This window comes from Pteropus vampyrus, unplaced genomic scaffold, assembly GCF_000151845.1.
Source record: "Pteropus vampyrus isolate Shadow unplaced genomic scaffold, Pvam_2.0 Scaffold44, whole genome shotgun sequence".
In the NCBI taxonomy this organism is placed as follows: Eukaryota; Metazoa; Chordata; class Mammalia; order Chiroptera; family Pteropodidae; genus Pteropus; species Pteropus vampyrus.
Window position 1 is genome coordinate 9,960,898 of NW_011888825.1, and position 22,943 is coordinate 9,983,840.

The following is a 22,943-nucleotide window of genomic DNA, read 5'->3' on the forward strand; positions in this document are numbered from 1 at the left end:
CACCTACAGCACCTGGTCTTCCTAGGTGGTCTCCCATCCAAGTACTAACCAGGCCTAACCCTGCTTAGCTTCCAAGATCAGACGGGATTGGGCTTGTTCAGGGTAGCATGGCCATAGACTTGTTTTTGTTTTTAACTTAAAAAAAATCATCTGCTGGCATGTGAAGTGTACCTGTTTTAGCCTTATTGACCAAGGCTCTTCTTTGCCCTCCCTTCCCTTCCTATCATGGAGTTTCAGAGCCTTGCGCCTCAGCTTGGCAACAGCATAAAGCATGCTTACTGGTAGGTGGATTGGAGCAGGGACTGCCACCTTGCCGTCCTTAGGCAAGAGCACCTCCAGGACTCAGAGGATGGCTCCAGTGGAGTTTAGGAGTGCTGGCTTCTTGTAGAACCCAGGTCAAGGTGAGCCCTTTTCATGCTCAGGTATCAGATTTCTTTTCCATGTGGACACACCTTCTCTTGTGAACAGAAGGGAGGCGTCGCTTACTCATTGTAGATGTCAAGAGGCACACTTCACTTTCTTGCTCTGTTACATGGGTATAATAATGGGGCTCTAGTGAAGACCACGAGATAAGGGTACAGAGGAGCTTTATAAATTGTAAAGTGCATCCCACCTGAGAGTGGTCTTCTGAAGCAAAAGCCCCCGTATTTGAGAAGCTTTGAGGCCATGTTGGGGGACAGGCTCCTTTAGTCGCACAGTCCCTAGTTGTGATATGGGAGGCTGAGTAAACCATTGGAGGCAAAATTCTGCTGGCAGATATGGGATGTCTAGACTGCCTTTCAGGGCAAGATGTTTGCCTTCTGTAAAAAATTGGTTAAAAAAATCTTTTGGTGTTATCACTTTAGTTAGAATAAATATCAGGCCATTTTATTTTGTGAAGTTCTCAAGGACATCGTTTGTCTTTAGTATTTTTTGGATCAGAATCAAGGTAGCAGGTTTGGGGCTTTCCTCTGCCTAACGTTAGGCAAGTCACTTAAACTCACAGAACCTTAGTTTCTTCTGTTTCTTTTGAGATGATCAGATTTCCTCTTGATCCATGAATTATTTGGAACTTTGTTCTTTAGCAAGTATCTTTATGTTATTGATTTCTAGTATAATTGCGTTATGGTTTGAGAACCTGTTTTTATGCTTACTTATTCTTTTAAATTTAATATTTGTTTTATGGCCCAGAATGTGCTCTGTCTTGTTGAATGTTCCATGTATACCTCAGAAGAGTGTGCCTTCTCTTGTTGTGGGGTGTTCTGTAAACGTCGATTAGTCCCAGCAGTTGGTAGTATTGTTAGGTCAAAACCAATTTTTTGCCTGTCTTCTCTATCAGTCACTGAGAGAGGAGTATTGAGGACTCGAACTGTAATTGTAGATTTGTCTGTGTCATCTTTTGGTTCTGCCAGTTTTTACTTCACGTGTTAGCCTCAGTTTTTTAATCTGAGAAATGCGCATGCCTCTCAGGGTTGTGGTGTAGACTGAATAACATAGTCATAACAGCTAACATCTATTAAGCTAAGCTCCTCTATGTGCCAGACACTATGCTAAGTGCTTTCCTTGCATTATCTTATTTAATTTTTTTGACAGTCCTATGAAGAAAGTACTGCTTTCATTCAGAGTTTACGGAGGACACTTGACATGTCTAAGCTTATAAAGAGCATCAAGCCCGGCCAGTCTGGGGCACACCCTGTTTCAGAACCTGCCTCATTAAAGCCCTTTGCCAGAGCTTGGTGCCCAGTGAAGGTCAGCTGGCTTATTGTTATTATTGCCTTTAATACATAATGAGTACTTAAATAAATATACTCAGTAGCACCAACCTTGTAGGGCCTGTAGGGGTCTTTGAGGGTAACTGTAAATGAAAGGAGTCTGCAGCTCACAATCACACTGAGAAGAGAGAGGGAACCCAAGGGGAAGAAGATGAGGGCCTTGAGAAGCACAGGGCCCAGCCACAAATCCCACTCCTAGGAAGGGGCTCACTTTGGCCCCACTGATTGGGGAGCATGTGAGCCATCAGAGCCTTTTGCATATGGCCCAGGACACAGTTCTTCAATGAAGAAGAATGAATCAACATCTTTCTCCTTCCTGAAGGGAGTTATGGATTTAGGGAATCAGAGCAGCTGCTGACCATTTCTTTTTATTTTGGGATTTAGGGACACTTCAGTGTTTTTCCAGGAATTGTCTGTAGCTGATCACTGTCACATTGTGACATTCCAACAAGCCTCCTGCCTTAAATGCTTTCCAGGGATTGCTTCTCCTCCAGTTCCAGCATAGGGCCCACATTTCTCTCTCTGGCTTTTCCTTAGGAAATGTGTATTCCCAGAGGGCCCTGCCAGAAAGAGAGAGGTGAGATGTCTGTCTGTGTTAGTTAGCATTAAGCAAACAGAGGGAGAGGACAGAATAACCCATGCCCTAGAAACACCCTTCACACTTTGTACTTTCACACCTGTTCTCCCCTCTGTCTAGAATGTAACTTTGGGGGCCCTCCTTACACCAAAGGGAAACCTCAATCTGAGATTGGTCATGGGAGGCCTGCTTGTATCCTTAACCTTTCAAGTGCCTCAGTCTGCTCTTTCAAGTGGCTTTTGGGAAGTGACAGCAATTAGGGTGGGAGCAGCCTGATTCCAGCCCAGATTGTGGGTTCACCAGAGACCTTCTGAGCCAGGTACCTCCCCCTGACCCCCTACCATGCAGGTTAGAAAAATGAGGTTGGTGGGCTGCCTTAGTACAAAACTTCTTCAAGGAAAAAGATTCTGGCACATTTCTTCTTGGTCTGTGCCAAGCACAGGACTCTAACCAAAAGTTGGCCAGTGCATGTTGCCTGAATCAACAGAGAATGCCAGGGCATGTTGGGTTTCCCAAGGAGAAGCAGGAGGAACTGTGGTTCAAAAGATATATTTTGCAGCACTGGAGGAGGACCCCTGTACCCTCCGGTCCTCTACCCCCACCCCATTTCTCTTGCCCTTCGCTGTATGTGATATGTGGATTCCACTTGTGATCAATGTGACTTTAACTCTGGGCCCCTGCTGTTTGTTTGGATGTCACAACGTGACCCTGGGTGCTGTTGACCTGCAGCGAAGTGACCTGAAGTGTTCTGGAATCCCTCAGTAAAGTGAACTTGCTATGAGCCGCTTCCTTACCAACCCGTGGGGTTGCAATAGCTGAGCCCATACGTCGGACTGAGGGGAATTATTCCTGGTTGCGGTAGGTAGCGCTCTCCTATTCAAGCACAGAGAACTCTGCAGTTTGTGACCTTGGAGTGGGATTCCATTCTTAGAATTACCCTGAAACAGAAAGCCAGGACTCCTGCTACTTTAATAAGGTTGGGCTGGAGAGGGTTGAGGGTGGGGGATACTCCCCTTAGTCAAGGTGGTTCACAGGTATGCAGAGTTGGCCAGAGGGACCTCACCCCCGCCCACCCCCACCCCCCCCTCCCGCCCCCGCTCTGCTCACATCTGACCTGGATTTTTGGTTCTTTTCTGCTTGTCCAGTTTTAGGAGGGAGGCGTCTGCCCTTTCAAGAATCTTTTGGGAAGTGACAGCAATTAGGAAGGGACCTTTAGCTTTCTGGAGTGGGAAGCCAGGAGGCACTCCCCTCTGCTGCCTGGAATGCCACTGTGAGCTGTAACTCCGTTCTTTCCTGCTGAGCAGGCCCTTCTCTAGGCAAATCCCCACCCTCCTTCCCAGTCTCTAAGGTACTGGATACTTCCCTCCCACAGAGACAGGTTGATCCCAGGGCATTGGGACCTGGTAGGGGGTTTGAGGTTCCGGTTTTAACTACTTCAGCCCTAATTGGGAGACCTGGCTGGGTGCCAATTTCTGCCAGTTTGAGCCCGTGTTAGCTGGTTAACCTTTCAGTGCCTCAGTTTCTCTCTACCTCTATTCTCACAAAAGATAAAAGAAGCATATTTCTCCTTGCCCTCTGGCATCAGTGGCTCCAGGTCCTGAGTGGAAACCCAAGTTTCTATCAGGAATCTGGAAGGGCTGGGCTAGCCAAGTCATGTTCTACTCTCAGCCTGGCGTCTGGGGCTTCTCCGAGCCTCTGGCTTTCTTATCTGCAAAGTAGGCTGAACAATAGTGCTTTCCTTTCTGGGCGGTTGAAAGGACTGCCTGAGATGAGGTATGTGAACTTTGAACTTTAAATAAATGCTCACTGATCATGTTAACTGGCATTGTGAAGTTTCTTTAGGGGCCTTAGCCCTCAGTCCTACTGATTTTGTCTCATACTTCCCTAGAGTAAGGCCTTCTTAGTGGATTCTCAGTATCAGTTGAATGACACTGAGTTGAATTCTTAAAAAAATCTTAAGCATTTTGAGAGGACAGCTTCTCCCAAGGGCCTGATGGCAAAATAGGGGACACCATTCCCAGTACCTAGTGCTGAGGCACGCACTAACATTCTTTTCTCCAGAGGTGAAGTGCACAGACCTTAGTGCCCCGTCCCAGAAGTCTGACATATGCACACTCCCAGCTACCCAGGCTCTATCACCCCCCAAAATTCCCTGTTTCCCTCCCAATCAGCTTCTCAACTTGCTCCCCACACAGCCACTATCTGGGTAGTTGCACCTGCTTAGACCTCCCCTGAACCATTTGCCTGGCTCTTTCCTTCCTGCTCTGCATCCCCAAGGCTGGGTTTGTCGCCATCTGCACCCTCCCCGCAACTTGATGGGATTCTGTTCTGAACCTCCCACTTGATTCTCTCTCCTCTGGCTTGGAGGCACAGTGCTGAGGGCACACCAGGTTTGCCTGGGACTGTGGTATTTCCTGTCTTCAAGATGGTTATCCAGCTCCAGGCTTCCCACTAGTTCACAGTTAAAAGTGATAAAGGCCAGAGGACCCTGAGACAGCACAGGCTGTGTAAACACCAATGGGGGCTTGAGAATCAGGCCCGCAGGGGTCTGAACCTTGGCCTCAGGTTGTTGATCTGTAACAGGATGCTGAGGATGATGAACGATAACTTGCAGGGGCGGTGGGGGATTGCGGGAGAGAATGTTTTACTGGGGCGGTGAGGGATTGCGGGAGAGAATGTTTTACTTCTCTCTGCTTAGCGAGAATTGGACCGCAGCCAGCTGTACACCCTGACTGTGGGGGCGTTTTCAACATCATGAACCTGTGCTGCCTGACTGCTTTGAAGGGTGGGAGGATGTAGGATAGAGAATTCGGGCTTAGAAGAATGGCATCCTTGGACTGAACTCTCCATAAAGTGGAGTCTGGCTAACATTAAAAGTTTTATGTGTAGAGTTGCCATATAAACTCCTGGGGGTAACTGTCAGTGTGAAAGTTAGCATGTGGTAAAAAGTCCATTTCATGCTCCAGGTGTGCTGGCCCTGAGCTCCTCTATCTGACGACTCAGAGTGTGAGCCCAGACCTTTGAGGAACTTGATAGAAACCGTCGGAGGCTGGGTGGTCAGTTGGTGGGGATGCCTAGCTTATGGAGTTGACGAATAGGGACAGTGGTGCTTGTGTGAGTACTGGAATTCAGGGAGGGCCAGGGCTTCTGCCTAAACACCTTGCACCCATTTGCATACCCCAGGGACAGGCAGGCCTCAACCTGGGAGACTGACCTGCTTTCAATAGATTCCATCTCTGGTGTTTCTAAGAACCTGAATTAACCCTACCCTCTCCTTGGTCTGGCCATCCCACCTCCTTCCAATGCTATGAACATTGCTTAAAAGATGCCATAAAAGTAAATATTGTGAAGCATAGCATCTGGGCAGCCGGAAGATCTCTGGCCTCAGAAGAGGCCATGCCTCCATGTCTAGAGGGATCTGCTAGCAGCTCTCTGGCTGCTCACCTGCACAATCCCCATAGCGGCCCCTTTGGGCACTTTTCTGCTCCCAGTCTAAAGCCAGAAGGGAGGGGATCAGAGTCCCCAGGAACACAGGTGGCCAAACTGGAGTGCCATTCAGAGATGTACCTTCAGCCCCTGCTTTTTACTGATGATGAAACGAGGGTCACTGTTCCCTTAGCAAACATTTACTCTTTGTGTCAGGCAGAAGATACAAAAGATGGAGAAAAAAATGGCCCCTAGCCTAGAGGAGCAAATACAATGTAGGGGCAGATAACCAAATATTTCTAACTGGGGCTACACTAAGGACAGACAGAAAGTTTCCATGGTTGAGGGTAGAGGAGATGCTTCAGCTGAGTCTTGAAGGATGAATAGGAGTTTGCTGGGGAGGGGGTTACAGAGGGATAGAAGGTATCTCAGACATGTGTAGATGCTGTTGTGAAGGGGTTCAGAGCACCATGTCTGTGGGTGATGGAGTGGGACAGGAAGCCTGACAGTTGAGATGAATGGAAATGAATTCATCACCTGTCAGTGAGTGCTGGGAAGGTTGAGCTCTGTGTAGGTGAGGCGGCCTGGGGTATACAGGGTGTTGCAGGAAGTGAGGCTTGAGGAGCTGGCTAGGATATGAGCGTACCATCTTGAGGGCAGTAGGATGTGTTGGAGGAGTTTTGAACATGGGAACAATGGAGTCACTAGACAGATTGGACTTCTGGATAAGACGAAGGGGGTGCAATGGCAAGGCAAGTTTTGGCTGGGGGTTGAGATGGAGACCAGGTGGAAGGGGAAGGGATGAGTGAGATTTCCAGCTGCTAACAGGTCTGCTGTTCACAGCGAGGCAGGTACTTTACCTCAGCTCACTCCGTAATATCTGAGCAGAACCAGAGCAGAGCTCTGTGTAGTTCCCCAGGCCAGCTTTCCCTCTCCTTCCTCATAGCTCCTGCCACATCAAAGATTCTTAATGGACAGGGCCTTGTAGTCAGATGTGCTTAATAAATGTTTCTTATCAGACAGAAGCTAGAGCATCCTCTGGTTCAGCCCCAGTTTCTAGAAGCTTTGGGGCTGGGCATGGATGTCTCCCTCTAGGGCAGTGCAGTCTGTTCTGAGGCCAGTTACAGCTGTTTTATCCATCATAAGTGGCTTCATCTTGCCCAATGTCTCCAGGGGAACTTAAACCTTCCTATCACAGCTCAGGGCTTTGTAAGGTGTCTGCTCTGTGAGCCTCCAAAGCTTGGAAGCTCTCACTGAGACTGGGATATCACCTGGGACAAGACAAAAGGAATCTGGAAGGCCAGATGTGTGTTTACATGCCTGCCAGGTGGGTGTTGGCAGTGCCCACTAGGTTCCCAGAGGCTGTGGTCAGCCTAGGGCAAGGCTGTGCTTCCGATGTCGCACTTCTCACTGTTGGCTGAGTGGTTCTTCCTTTGTCATTCATTTATTAATGCACTTGCATGCTCATGTGGTCATTTTCCCCTCGTCATTTCATCCACACATTCACATAATAGTGCACCTTTGCTTCCTTTGTCAGTTTGTTCATTTTTGACTTACTCTTAGGTGAGTCTGAACTGGAGTGCTTGCTATTCAAGTAGCTCTGCTATTAGCCACATCGAGGTGAAGGTTTACCCTTGAGAGATACCGGCTGACTGGGATAGGAGGCCCACACATGTGAAGGACATACCAGGCCACATCCTCTGTACTTAGTGACTTTCTGGAATCTTTCCACTGTCACACTCAGCAGCACGGTCTGGGTGGCAAGGCCGAGTTATGCCAGAAGGTCTTGGTGAAGCAACAGTGGGATGGAGACTGCTGCTTGCCCACCAGGGCTGGTGGGGACTATGGGGTAGACCAAATCAGGAGCATCGTCTCTTTCTCAACCCCACAAAAGTGGGAGACAAACACTTCTCGAAAGTATGTACTATATCCCAAACAATAAAACAAAAAACACTATCACAGTAGACATGGGAAGGATCAGAACTCTCGTGATCTTAGACTCATTTTACAGTTTAAACCTATTTTTATTTTGAATTGCATGTGGAGAGTTGCCAGAGTACTTTTAGTGCTTTGGGTCTCTAAAATCCTTTCTAAAAAGAAGAGTACAAAGAATAATACAGGGACTCAGTAAATAGCTAACACTCAATGTTGGAGGTGTCTCATCTTTTTTAAAGAAAGAAATCAATATTGAAGGAGTCCAGCTGTTCTCTCTTCTTGTCCCTAGAGGCAGGGGTTCTCAACCGCAGTTAGTTCTGTCCCCAAGAGACATTTTGGCATGTCCGGAGACATTTTTGGTTGTCACAACTGGGGAGAGCTATCGGTATCTGATGGGTGGAGGCCAGGTGTGCTGCTGAACACCCAGCTGTGCAGGGGATGGCCCCACCACAGGGATCCAGCCTCAAGTACTCATGGTGTAGAAGACAAGAAACCCTGGTATAGATGCAACAAGTATCTTGAATTTAGTATGTTGCATGCCAGTCGTTTAAAAAATCCACAGAGAAAGAATATTCATTCTATGTGGTTGTGTGTTATTTCCTAAAAATAAATATGTATGCTTTAGGAATTCTGCATCTTGCTATGTTCATTTGACATGCTTTTGAGAATATCACGTGTTGATGCATCTAGTTTATTTACATTCTGTAGCTTAGCTAATTTAGGAGAATAGGCCACATTTCATTTATTCATTCTTGCATAGACACACTTTTTCATTGCAGGTGTGCTGATAGGAACATCTTTGCACATGTACTTGGTATGTGTGTGTGAGTTTCTCTGGAGCCGACTGGGAGTGGAACTACGGGCATGTGGGAGTTCACAGCCTCATCAACACTCAGGACTGTCTGTTCAGTTTGATGAGAAGAGGCACATTCATATTGTTTAGCTTTCATTTACCTGATTGCTGGTGAGTCTGTGTATCTCTTCACGGTGTCACTTCCTTAGGTTTGCTCCGGGGCCTCTGAACACCTCTTCAGGATCCTGGTCACAGCATCCTGGTGATGCAGACATTGGTCCTAGTGGAGTCCCTTCTCTCTCGGGGTGCTGGACACTCATCATCTGAGTTGCTGATTTCCTCATCTAGCGTCCCTGCACACTACTCTTGTGGCTTGCTGGCTCCTGACGGGGCACGACACAGCTGATTGGGTTTCTGCTCTTTATCTTCAGTTTTATGAGGTTGCACTGTAGTAACCTTTGCTGGACTTGGATGTGCCCAAGCCTCCAGTGTGTTCCCAGAGGGTAACTTTGTTTCTGAGTTCTGGGAGCTTATCACTCCTTAGGCTCCCCATGTATAGGCCTGGGGGCGCCGGGTGGGAGCTGGCAAGTTTCCTGCTGACTCTGGCTCTGTCCCTGCAGGCAGACCTCTGCGTTATGACCCGGCTGCTGGGCTACGTGGACCCTTCGGATCCCCGCTTTGTGGCTGCCGTTCTCGCCATTACTTTCAATCCTCTGTTCTGGAATGTGGTAAGTGTCCTCACCCTGACACTGTCCCAGCGGGCTGCACAGACAGACGAACCACTCTTCCTTCTCCTTTGTCTGTCTGTGGCCAGTGTGGAATCATCTTCTCTGTTTCCCCATTGAGGTTGGCACCCAGTTAGGGGATGCTGACCAGGGAAGCCCCTCACCATGGGGATCTCATGATGTCTTGGCATCTGCAGATGGCCCTGGGCTGTTGCCAGGTTGGGCTGGGGTGGCAGGGCTGTGCTGTGATAGGGCTGCCCACCTGTGTCTGGTGATCTCACTCAGTCTCCTAGGTGGTGAAGTAGACTGTTTCACTTTAGGGCTTTCTTCCCTCTTTGCCATCCACACAATGAAGCCATTTTCTTAAGAGTCCCCTCCCTCTCATGTGCTCCATAAACATTTTTCCTAAATGAGATTTCCTGCAGAATGGTTTGCACACCACTGGCCTGAGGTGTGCTGGGTAGCAAGAACAAACCGATGAGAAGTGAAAACAGGAGACAGCAGCACCCCACTCTTCTGTGGGTGCAGAGGACACGGGGGGGACAAGTCTGGGGTGGGGCCTCAGGCTGCGTGGGGGGTGGCCCTGAAGTGATCCTGGGAGGGAGGACAGGTCTTGCTGCAACTTTTTTCCAAGACGCCTCCTCTTGTCAGGGTGTGGGGGCAACTCTTGGGGTTTCTGGTCCAGCTTTCCTGTGTGGCCATCTCTGATGAGGTGGAAAGGGGCAGCAGTGGTACTCTGGGAACTGTGCTGGTGGTCCCTGGGGCTGCGTGCCTGGGTTTGCTGATGCAGAGCCGCGAACATCCTGTGATCACCCTTGAGGGTAGCTAGAATAATAAGGCCAAGCTTAGTGTTAACAACACACTGTTCCAGACTGTTTTCATTTCAGGTGACCCCTTGGTCCCAGGAGTAGAACAGGACATGTTTTTCATCTGGTTTATGAGTTAGGTCTTTTCTCCGTCTGAGGAGATGGAGGTGGGGGCGGGGCTGCTCGCTTCGAAGAGGCCATATTCCGAATGCGCTGTCCCTCCTGTCCTGAATATGCTGGGCCCACCCTGAGGTGGTCTGGTGAGAGGGGACCTGAGGAGAGCAGGGAGCTCTGAGGAGCAGAGGTCCAGAGCTTGCTTCGTCCAAAACTATTCTTCAGGCCTTCCGGACTCCTGCCACACTCCCAAGAGGCCTTGTCCCACCTCTGTGCCTGCGCTGACCCTGACCTCCTGACACAGGCCTCCCCACAAGAGCAGGAATAGGTGGGCAGAGCGCCTTCGGAGCCCCTCGGCCCCTCTTTGCTCACTTCTGCTCTCCCCACCTATGTACCTTCCCCTCTATCTTTTCGGCATCTGCAGCACCAGACAATGAAGAGAGTATGGCAGGCTGAAAAATGGCCCCCCAAAGATGTACCCATCCTAATCCTTGGAACCTGTGAAGGTTACTGTGAATGGCAAAAGGTGGGGAGCCTTTGCAGATGTGACTAAGTAAAGGATCTTGAAATAGGGAGGTTGTCCTGGATTTTGGGGGTAGGCCCTAGCTGCAGTCACATGTATCCTTGTGAGAGAGATGTGGAGATGCTAGTGTTGAAGATTGGAGTGATGTGGCCATGAACTGAGGAAGGCTGCAGCCTCCAGAAGCTGGAAGAGGTGAGGAATGGATTTTCCCCTAGAACCTATGAAGGCAGTGAGGCCCTGCCACACCTTGATTTTGGCCCAGTGATAGTCATTTCAGACTTCTGGCCTCTGGAAATGTGAGAGATTATATTCTTGTTATTGTAAACTTCCCAGTTTGTGGTAATTTGTTACAGCAGCCACAGGAAACTAATACAGAGTATTAAAAGGCTGTTGATCCCTGCTAGAAGACATCATGGTCTGTTGGGAGTTGACAGTGCTATTTCTGGTCCACAGGCCTCTCCCTACAGGCTTGGCCGTGACCAACAGTCATTCTGGTCTCCTAGCGCTGGGGACTTGGCTTGACAAGTACACAAGGTGTCCTGGGGACACTTGGTAATGCACATGCCCCTTTGGTTATTTCTTGTTGGCCCCTCTACTCTAACAACATGTTTTTGTGAGTTTATGAATGTGGCCTGCAGCAACATTTATAACAGCCACACGGTTAAGGTACATAAGATTTGGAAGGCAGGCAGCTCATGTCTGTGTGTTTGTCATAAGTCTTTTTTTCTTTTTCATAAGTTTTTTATTTTCCTTGTTTTTGGAAAAAATTATTCACTGGAATAGTTTGTGGTCATTAGTGAGAGAGAGAGAGCTCTTCAAAGTCATTTCAGAATGAAAAAAGTTATGAAAACATGTTACGGTTTGGTGGGAGCAGTGGACCGGCACTGTAGGGCAGGAAACACTGGTCTGGGTGAGGCTGGACCCCAGCTCTGTGACGCTGTGGGGACCAGAATCCTAGTCTTGAGCAGTGAGAGATTGCACTTGTGAAAACACTTGATTCAGTCCACATTATAGCTAATACAGTACTTGGCAAGGCTTGCTGTGCTTGTGCTGAGTGCATTTCGTGCTGTATTTTAGTTGTCACAGTAAAACTGTTATTCTCCCTTTTGGAAATTTCATTTAGTCATTTTCCTAGGCACTGGAGCACATGGCCCTGAACCTCATGATGCTGAAATTCTAGGTGGGCAGTATATGAATAAATACAAGCAAGGGAAGGGGAACTAGAGACAGGGAGGGCTGAGCAAGGCATACCTTTGAGCAGAAACCTGCTCCTCTGCGGGAATGAGCCCTTGAGTATGTGGGGAAGAGAAAACAGCAAATGCAAAAGTCCTGGGTGATTTCAAGGACCAGCTACTATATGGAATCTGACAGATGGAGAAGGGAGGGCAGGTTGCAAAAGTGACTGAGACAACGGTGAGGACTTTGGAGTCTGAGTTGGCAGCCATGGGATGAGTAGCTTGACCTGACTCAGGTTTTCGAGGTTGACCTGGGCTTCTGGGAGGAGAGCAGATGAGGGGCAAGGGTGGAGCTGGGAGGCTGCCATAGCAATTGAAGCCCAAGATGGTGGGTTGGACAGAGTGATACCACTAGAAGTGGGAGAAGTAGTCAAGATTCTGGGCATAATTCAAGGAAAAGTCACCTGTATACATAATGGTTTGGTTGGTAAGTGCAAGAGAGTAGGCATGGCTAGCTCTATAGTTGGGGCCTGAGTGACTTATAGTAAGAAATATACATGTGATCTCCTTAGTGTTGAGTACAATCAAGGTGTCTTTTGTTATCTGAATTAAATGACTTTTGGAAGAACCTATGGATGGGGGCTGGTTGCCAGGGGAACCAATCAAGTGATTAAAGGGATGGAATTTTCAGTCCCACCCCTGACCTCTGGGGAAGGGTGAGGAGTTAGAGATTGAGTTCAATCACCAAGGTCCAGTGACTTAATCAATCATGATTATATCATGAAGCATCTATAAAAACCCAAAAGGTCTGGCTTCAGAGAGCTTCCAGGTTGGTGAACATGTGGAGATGTGGAGAGAGTGGTGCATCCCAAGAACATGGAAGCTCTGCATCCTTTCTTCATACCCTGCCCTATGCGTCTCTTCCATCTGGCTGTTGATTCATATTCTTTAATATTTATTGTAATAAACTGATAATCTATTGAATGATCTAGTTTCTTGAATTCTGTAAGCTGGGTAGATAGCATCACAATTGAGTTGAATTGTAGGACGCCCAGCTGGTGTCATAGAATTGCTTGAGTGTGTGGGGGAAAAACACACACATAGAAATTGGGTGCAGAATTGTAGAGGGCGTAGCCATTTGCCTTGATGGGACAATGAAGGGGGAGAGGGTTATGGAAGAAGAGAGCTCAGTTTCTGGTGTCAGATTTACGATGTCCATGGGACTCCAGGTGAAAATGAAGCCCATGTGAATCTGGAATTCAGAGAAGTGCTTGGGGTTGGAGACGATGGCTGAAGCCTGAGAGAGTAGCTACCTAGGGCTGAATCTGACCTTAGACCTAAAACTTATGACTGCTCAGGGCCCATTGTCTGCTTCCCTAGGGCATAGGTCTTGGAAGTTTTCCCATGATGTTGGCCGGAGAGGTCTGCTTGCCCGTTGGCACACCTTCCCACCAGCACCTCCTAGCCCATCTCTTTCTCTTCCCGCCCCGACTCCCAGCAGCCAATTTGTGTCTCCCGTACTGTTAGAATCTTGTTCCCAAGGCTTCAAGCTCTTTGTTGCTCAGTCCAAGGGAGGCTTTCTGCCTTTTTCTCCTTGGCTCTCTGGGGAAACTTTAACATTGCTGACCCTCGCTCTTTCTTGAAACCCTGCCTTCCCTGCACCCCACCTACTTTTCTGGTTTACTCTCTACTGTTCTTTGGGAACTCCTCTTCCTCTGCCCATCATTCAGTCATTCAACAGATGTTCACAGAGAATTGCTGTGTGCCAGGCACTGTGTGAGCCTGCAGGAGCCAGGGAAACACCTGCATGGTCTCCTCTGAGGCCACAAATAGGTTCGTAATTAAAATTGTGAAAAGATCAGGTGCTACAGAGGAACTAATTGGGGCTTTCCCCTCTGTCATCTGTGTCTCAACCTCTGGCCCAGAATCATCTCAGAGTACTAAGAGCTTGGGTCCAGGTGCTGTGGCCACATCCGAGTATGTCAGGTCCCAAAAGGAGCTCACTGTTTGGATCCTGGCAAGACTTCCCTAATGTGCTGTCCTTCACTATCTCCAAGAATGAGGCAACCCTGCCCCAGGGTCCTAGGGTGAGGCTCCAGGGCCAGCCTTCACTCTTTTCCCTAGCTCGCCCTCCAAGTCTGCCCTCGCAGGTCCATATGCTTAACATGGGGCCACCACCATCACTGGGTGGCGCAGCAGTATTTTAGCCGTGCTGCCTGCCACTCTCTGTCCTCTCCAGCCTTCCTCACATGCACACTTGCTCATTCACACCTCATAAGCACAAGGCCAGGGATTGATCCCTACCCAGTGCCCCAACACACAGAGTTGCTTAGAGGTGCCTGTATTATCTAGGAGAAAGTATAAGCACTTCCACCTGGCCCGTGAGGCCACTCTCTAGTGAGCACCCTCTCACCTGTACCCTCAGTCATCTTGGGTCCCTGCCCTTCCCTGGGTGATTCATTCTCTCACCCCTACACCTGTGCCACCTCTTCCAGATAGTCATCCTTGCTCCCCACGACCCCCCACCCCAACCTACCCTCTAGGTCAGGGTTGCTGATGTTGGTGTTTTTGACATTTTGGGCTGTCCTGTGCACTGCAGGATGATTAACTATATTCTCGGGGGTCAGTAGTACCCTCCTTACCCCCAAGTTCTAACAGTCTTAGTGTCTCCAGATATTACCAGGGTCCCCTGAGGCTCTTAGTCATACCTATTCGTTTGAGTGAGGCAGCCCTGTGTGCCTACTGCTTGTGCCCATGTGCCCTCTGTATCACTGCTTAGCCCTCGGCTTTCCCCTTACCCCAAGTATTCTGAGAGAGATGAAGCAGTACCTGCGTTGCCCTCCTCTACCCCTAGCCTGGCCTGCTGTATGGAGGGAAGAGCATCTGTTTCACCTTAGGCTCGTGCCCAGTGCCACCTGCAGAGATGGCCCTGCAGGCAGTGTTTAGTGGGTTCATGACTGGGCTTTTTTCCAGTGTTCTACTATGGCACCCAATGGATGAGGTCCATCTTCCACTGTGATGTTTGCATAAGCATACCCTGACTGTGTAAGGAAAAGGAATCACAGGGGTATGAAACACAACCGGGTCCAGCTATTCATGGCATTACAGTAATGGTAAGATAGGCGGCAGCCCTGCGCCGTTCTGGCTCCCTAGAAGTCCCTCTATCAACACACGTGATCAAGCCCATGTGATTATAATGTTGCCTTGAGCTCTCTCTCCTGTTTACTAAAAAAGTTGTTCACGTGCTTTGCTATCTCAACTATTATCAAAGGCAAATTTCTTGTCATGGGCATCAAGCTGATTGAGATATGTCAGCATATTTGGACACCTTGGCTAAACTGGGTGGGTTTATAGACAAGAGTGACCATATCATTAATCTTCCACATGGGGACCCTTGGGAGAGTGAAAGGGGCATTATTAATAACCCGGTCAAGACAGCAGGTATAAATAGGGACTGGCCTGGCAAGTGGGTTTCTTCAGAGTTGAGGGTATACTTCGGAGGTTGTGTTCTTCCAAGCCCCTCGCCTCAGTCCCATTGTCTGCTCCCACCCCTCCATACCCCTGCATGCCCACTTGCTCATGACTGTGCCTCTGCTTACTATTTCTTCTGCCTGAAACCCACCACCCATCCTTGGAGTGTCAGTGTGCAACCCCCATGATGGGCTCCTCCCCCCGCAGGTGCATCTGGGCCTCAGACCCCTCTCTTTGAGGGTGGGATCTATAGTTGGAGTCTGGAGCAGCTCTCTCACATATGCTCACAGAGTGAATATAGTTATTTGATGGGTCAGGTGCTGAGACATATCACTGCCTTTCCAACCAAACCACAGCCAAAGCCCCAGCCTGGGCCTTGCCGATATGTACATGGTGGTCCCATATCTGCAGCAGGACAGGAACCTGCCCTGATGGCCCTGGGCTTTCCTAGGTTAGCCCTCAGAGTCTTGCATCCCAGGAGCCCCATCCCTGGCTGGTTGCCCTAGTCTTCAGGGAGACAAGGCCTCTTCATAGGGTGAGATTGGGAGGAGGTGGCTCTTCCTCTCCAGGAAGTGGGGCACTTGCCATCTGGTTTGGAGGGATCTCTTGGCAGAGGGATTATCCTATTTTGGCCCATGGGCTGGTGGCTGCAGGCTTTGGAGCAAGCAAGGGCAGCAGGACAGTAGGTGGCGCTGTGGGCAAGGCGAGGTGCTCTCCAGACTCCACTCTCAGGACTGAAGAGCTGGTAGTGAGGGAAGGGCAGGTGGATGTGCTCCACAGCCTGTCCTGCCCCTCGCCACTTTCTGCCCTGCCTGACAATCTTTAGTGTGCATTGGCTGTGCTGCCTCAGTTTCTTTCAGATCTCTAGCCAGCAAATAGTTAGTTCATTTTGGGGTTTTTCATGGGATCCCTACAGGTGCCAGAAAGCTGACCTTGCAGATGATTCTGGTTAAAGCGAGAGAACTAGTCTGGCACCAGGAGGGAGGTCCAGGTCCATCTCCTGTGTTCACCCTCTGGGCCTGGATTTCTCCATCTGGGGCGTGAGGTGCCATCAGGCTCTGAAACACAGGGACCCACTGACTTTACTAAGTCCTACTCTGGGGCGGCTCTGTGCTGGCCCCAGAGGAACACATACCCTGCCCTCCTGGAAGTGGTGCTCAAGCCAGCAAGGTAAGATTGGATATTGTAAGTGCAATCTAAAAGTTGGAATTTGATTAATAATAAAGCTCTCAATTAGAGAACATATTCAGAAGACAGGTGATGAGGGCGGGTCATGAGGCTTCCTGGGTTGAGGGTTGCTCAGGGTCTGCTGAAGTGATGGCTGGGCTTTCCAGAGGAGCAGCAGGCATGGGGGCAGGGTCAAGAGTCAAGAAGACCAAAGAAAAGGTGATGTGTTTGGAGAGAAGGTGAACAGCAGGCCCAGGTCCCCTGAGGGAAGACCCTGAATGCTGGCCTACAACCCTGATTGTCTGCTACAGTCTGGCAATGAGTGTGCGTATGCCAGTGTGTACATGTGAGTGTGTATGTGTATGTGAGTGTGCGTGTGAATGTGCGAGTGCGAATGTATTACGTGGGCATGAATGTGAATGTGCACATTTGGGTGTACATGTATGTGTCAGATAGATGGGGCAATTGGGACGGGGGCGTGAACCAGGCTGTCTGAGACCCTCGTCCCATCTGGCTGAGAAATCTAGCACCCAGGGCCTGGCCACTTACCCACTGGGCTCTGAGCTGGTGTTTCTGGATCAGGAGACATCTTCCTCTGCCAGGGCATCTATTGCGTTTGTGGGAATGCTTAGCTGGGCTTACTGATGTAGCCTGTGGGGCAAGAAGTGTTTTTCTCTGAGCAGAGCTAGCCAGCTGTCTGAGCCTGAGAGCATAGTGCTCTTCTAACTGGCTGGCCACTTGTCCCTTACAACTGCTGTCACCTAGGACACTGAAGCACCTCCTGTCCCTCACCCCTGCCCCAGCTGTTCCTACAGAACTAATGGCATGTCTGGCCTCGGCTCCATGGCTGGGGACAGTCTGCTCCTTGTCACCAGGGACCCACGTTCACTCCCTTGGCCTCGATGTTGGCTCAAGTGTAAGATATTCCCTGCTATTCTGCGTGTATGCTCTTATCTGAGCCAGGGAGGAGATAGATGAGTATTTTAGCTGGAAGCAGCCCTGCCTACCCCTGCAACCCTGTCCTGAATGGAGAGCCATACCGGGCAGCAGCATTTCTGTGGGACTGCTGGCAGCAGCCTGGCAGGGGAGCCTCAAGCCATCGGCAAGGGCTAACTTTAGAATCTCGGTGTCTGGGCAACATGGTGATAAAGTGTATGTGGCACCTCAAACTGGGTCAGCTCACAGTCTCTGCCAGGATCGCTTGGAGTGACACAGTTATGGACAAAAGGGAGGGAAGCGAAGGAAGGCTCTCTCCCCATCCAAGCCCAAGTCCAGGTGAAACCCTGACTGAGCTGGTCTTCCATAAACTCATTCCTCCCCTTTGTTTTTAATATTCTAGAGGTGTGATTTGAGCTCTCTTAGAAAGTCGATGCTGTGTTGGGGTAAGGTCTGAGCACGTCTTCCTGTGGTGATTGATTTTGTGTTCTGGCCTCTACAGCATTGTGAGGACCTTAAATACCATGTGTGGCATAAACGTGATTGAAGCTCATTGGGTTTGGCTTCTGGCTGCCTGGTTTGGTGAAGATGATCGTCAGATCCTTCCTGCACTGAGCGGGGCGGGGCAGCATTCGATTACCTCCTCTTTTCTTGTGTATTCTCAGCACACTGGGTCTTCTTACTTAGACCTTTCTGTAGAGCCTGTGGCCTTCAAGTTAGACGAGTGGCTTGAGAGATTATTCATTACCTGGACCCATCCACTCACCTCCATAAGGTACATCACCTGTAACCTCCTGCCCTTCCCATTCTTCAGACGCAGGTTTCCCTCTCTCTCCTTGCCTTTGTATATAGTCTGCTCCATCTTCCTAGAAGGGCCTCTCTTCCCCCTGCCTGGCTACCTTTCATTCCCCTCATAGGCCTATGCTTGTCCTTTAGCCAGCCTTCCCTGAGTCCTGACCCCAAGCAGGCATGGCTGAGCACCTCCTTAGTGCCTTCCCAAGCCCGCTGCATTGCTAACCCACAGCTCTGTAAACTCTGTTCATTGTGGGTTTATGTTTCACTTCCTTAGATTGAGGACTAGGGACTGTGTCTTGGAGCTGAGGGCAGAGCCTAGGCTGGTGTTGGAAAGGAGGGATGGAAAGGTGTAATTCTTTTATTGAAGATGAGGCCTGGGTGGACTGGGGAGCAATGGGCCAGGCAAGGTCGTGCCTTCCTTTTTCCATCTGTGAGGGGCAGTAGGTCCTCTTCTGGCCCCATGAGTGCACCCTCAGGAATTAATAAGATGCATCTGGGAGCTTTAGCGGCCTGGGGGTTAGCCTGGTTGTGCCCTTGGCTTTGCCCCCTCTCAGGTCTTCTTTTGAGCCCAGCTGAGATTCTGTGGAAAATTTTCAAAGCTTGGGTTTTTACCTCTTTTCACTGCTAACTTGCTCTGTGACCTGGCAAGTCACTTTACTTCCCTGGACCTTCATTGCCTCATCTTTGGTCTGGAGGAATAGCCTTTGCCCCGCTTTCCCCATGATGTGGCAGTGCAGCTGTTGGGGGTGGGGGGAATGGGTGCAAAAAGGTTTGGAAACATGAAGTGCCCAGTGTCTTATTTGGCTTGAAGGAGAAGCAGCTGTGGGAGCCGCCTGCCTGCAGGCCCATCCAGAAGAGCTCTTGCATCAGCGGAAGCTCCCAGAGCCTTTATCTTCTCAGCCTCTTCCCCAGCTTCAGGCCAAGTGCTTTCACTTCTCCCACGATCTTATGCCCAGAAAATGTCTGCGGCTTAGGGGATACACCTTGGAGAGTATTTCTATAGCTGGTGACCCCTTCCTCATAGCTTGGAGTCAGGAATTAGTCGGGGAGAGACACTGAGATTTGGGAGATGGATGGGTGTGCATGTTGTGCACGTTGTTGGCCAATGCTCCAGGGCCACGCAGTGCCGGGTGGTGTCGGGTCCTCCAGTGTCATGGGCGCTGCTGCCAGGCTGTGGAGTTCTGGTCTGCCGGTTGCCCAAGAGGCAGCCCCATTCTTGCCACCTTTGTCCCCAGTTCCCAAAGTGAGGCTTAGCCAGGTTCTAGAGACCCTGGATGATGACCCATTACATTTCAGGGAAGGATTCTATGCTTGTGTTGTTGCCATTCCTGAGAGAACAATTCTAGTAATTTATTCAAAAGAGAGGATGCCAGCGTTGGCCTGGGGTGCTAGGCTTCTGAGGTTTTGGTGACCAGAGAGTTTGTTGGGGGTTGTCAAGGTGTGCACTGAACAGGGGGCAGAGGTCATGAAGAAAAGCTGGACCCAAAGCTGAGCAGCCCAGCCAGAAGGTCTTGAGCATAGAGGAATGGTGGAGAATCAGGCCACCTGATGGAAAATGGAAATTAGGAGAGGGTGTAAGGGTTGGAGCAGAGGGCAGGAGGTGGAGCCAGCAAAATTTCCCACCTGTAGTTTCTAAACTCAGGTGCCTATTGTCTGAGGCTCTGGTCCAGCCTGAGAGGTCGGCCCTTATACATGGGGACAAGGCTCTGTGGGTAAACAGGTGATCACCTACCTGCTTGCTAACACACCTTTGTTCCTTTTTGTTTTGTCTGCCCGCCCCCTGCTGAAAATGCTCTGAGGCAGCCCCCTTGATATGCAGAGCAGTGAAAGAGGGGAGACCACACCACCCTCCTTGCCACTGCAGCATGACAGTTGGACTGACCCTAGCTAGCCACGGAATGGCCACACAACAGGCGTGAGGTTCTCCTGGCTACCAAGGCTGTGCTCCCAGGCAGATGGGCCTGGGATTATGAAGGGGAGGATGGCAGGGATGGTGAGGGCCTCAACTCCTCGGCCTCCTGACTGGATGGGTTATTCTTCCTCAGGGTTATTCTGAGGCTTAGAAAAGAAATATGGAATGGAAAGAGGGTGGCATGCTCCAGGCCCATAATAGGCATCACCCTTACTGCACGCATGTTTGTCCTGGGCACCGAATGAATAACAGGCGTGAAGGACATTTGTAAGCAATAAAGCCCAGTACAAGTGGACGGGGTTATGTGATATTATGATTTGTAATAAATATATATTTGTTCTACATCCTAGTTCCTGGCACAGGCTTCCTAAAACCCTTGGAATTTCCTAAGTGATGAGCGTGATCAAATGTTATGTTAATGAGGTGACTTTGGAAAGCTCCTAGGTCACCTAAAGGTGGGGCTGGTGGCCAGTGGGGCCAACCATGTGATTAGAAGGTTGGAACTTTCAGTCCTATCAGGGACCTCCAGAGTGTTGGGCAGAGGAGCTGAAGTTTGAGTCCAGTCACTGATGGAAAATAAATTAATCACACCTAATAAATTAAAAACCCAAAAGGACAGGGTTCGGAGACCTTCCTGGTTGGTAAATACATGGAGATTCGGGGAGAGTAGCCTCTGGAGAGAGTATGGAAGCTCTTAGCCTTTTCGCCTTACCTTGCCCTATGCATCTCTTCCATCTGGCTGTTCTTGAGTTATATCTTTTTATAATAAACCAGTGATCTAGTAAGTAAAATGTTTCTCTGAGTTCTGTGAGGCATTCTTGTAAATTACTAGAACATGAGGAGGGAGTGTGGGAACCCCCAGTCTATACTTGTCAGTCACGAGCACTGGTGACAACTCGAAATTGATATTGGTGTCTGAAGTGGAGTGAGGAGACAGTCTTATAAGACTGAGGCCTTAATCTTTGGGATCTGATGTGATCTCTAGGTAGATGGTATCAGAATTGAGTTAATTGCTTGGTAGTGTTGGAAAACACATGTTGGAAGTTACTATTAATGTTAATTTTATTTGCCCATGAAGTTTTAATTGCCTTTTTGGCTATGCTTTTATTTCAGGCCCGAATTTGCCCTTTTCCTGAGTTGTGCCCTGATACTTCTGATCCTGTTCTGGTGGTGAACTTGGTAGGAAGTGGAGCCCATGTGGTGATCACATACTTATGAGGGGCTGAGCATGGTGAGAGGGTTTGCCCAGCACACGAGGAGGGGCTACAGTGCTCAGAGAGTGAAGGGGCTCCCTCTGGCTCCCCTGCCTGCTGACATTAATAGTTATACACACAGGGATTGAGGGGTTTTCCCAGAAGCCCCCTGCAGTCCAGGAGAGTCCATGCCCACCTGTGTGTATCTACCCCTTCCTGCTGGACTGGGCAGCTCAGGAGGCTGGTCATTTATCTGCATGCTAGCTTGGTGACAGTCACCAATTCCCGAGAGCCGCGGCAAAGTCCTGTGTGTTTACTGACAATTGGCTTGGTCTTTCAGGAGGTCCTCCAGCAATTCCGGGGTCAGATTTGTGCAGAGGGCCCTGGAGAGCCCTCAGAGGAAGTACTGCCTTGAAAAGGCAGCTTGCTGTGCAGTGGTTCACCTGCCATCCCTGAACACTTGTAAAAAGGCACAGCATTTACGTTATTTTCCCCTGACGGGACCATCCATGCTGCCTCTGGGACTTGTCTGCCTACTGGGGTAGAGGGGTACTCTCCCTGTGTGGAGCATGGAGCCCCACCACACCAGCTGCTTGCGCCCAGCAGGATTGGGGACTGAATCTGTCCTGCCTGCTGGCTGTGGCCTCCTGCCCCTGGTGCTCATCCTTAGCTTTCCTGTTGCTCCGAAACAGATCAGGTGTGCTTTTGTAAGGTGGCACTAGCACCTAGTGAGGTTTTCTTTCCTTAGCATTGAAGAACATTGAAGAAAGGAGTGCTCCTGACAGAAAGGGTGACTGTTAGAGTTGTCTTCCGCGTAGCATTTATCTCTTTTCAAGGAGGGTGGGAATCTTGGACATGGTCACAGGCAGTGTGGGTGAGTGTGCTGGCATTGCTCTGTTCTCGGCCTATCTCCCCACCAGCCTTTGAGAGCAGGCTGAGGGGTTTCTGCCTGCAGGGAAGGGTCAGAAGAGCCCTGGGTAGGAGCAGTGCCTGCCCTCAAGGGTGCACTCAGTGTTGACTGTTAGGAAAGTGAGCATTATTGTCATCACCACCACCACCACCACTGGTTGGATTTGATTTGGTAGAGCCCTGGGGGAGTCAACCCCAGATTTTTCAGAAGAAGCAGCTGAGCACCAGAGAGGTTGCTTGACCTGCCCAGGTCTCACAGCTGGGAGCACACAGCTGGGCCTGGCAGCATCATCCATCCCCACCCCAGGCCACCCCTCAGAGGGCTTGCCTGGGGCAAACAGCCCTAAATAACAGCATGGCCTGGCTCAGATGGGGCAGAATGAAAGGGCCTGCTGGCAGAAAGAGACCCTTGGAGCACATGTTGAGGATCTGGCCCTGTAGCCCCCTTGCCCTGGAGCCTGGGGTGCACATGTGCATCCATACTGACTTCTTAATAGCCTGGCTTCCTGGCCGGTATGTACACTGCCTGTGTTAATATTATAACTGCACTTGGACTTCCTGTGGGCAGGGCCTCACATGGGGCTGCCATGAGGGGCAGCCACCTAAAATGGATGCCTCTGCCTGGGGCAAGGTGGATACAAGTGTCCTCAGGCCTGTCCTCAACTTGTTCAACCCCAGAATCCCAGCATAGTCAGGGTCTACCTGCCCCACCCTCCTCCCTGCTCAGACTCACCA

At 49.9% G+C, this 22,943-nt stretch overlaps 1 non-coding gene across 1 annotated transcript; it reads right to left on the bottom strand.

Moving 5' to 3' along the window:
• On the bottom strand, nucleotides 1-119 carry LOC111738878. Its single transcript, XR_002780012.1, has one exon. It is a non-coding gene; the product is annotated as a 5S ribosomal RNA (ribosomal RNA).
• Between the last annotated feature and the right edge of the window lie 22,824 nt (nucleotides 120-22,943).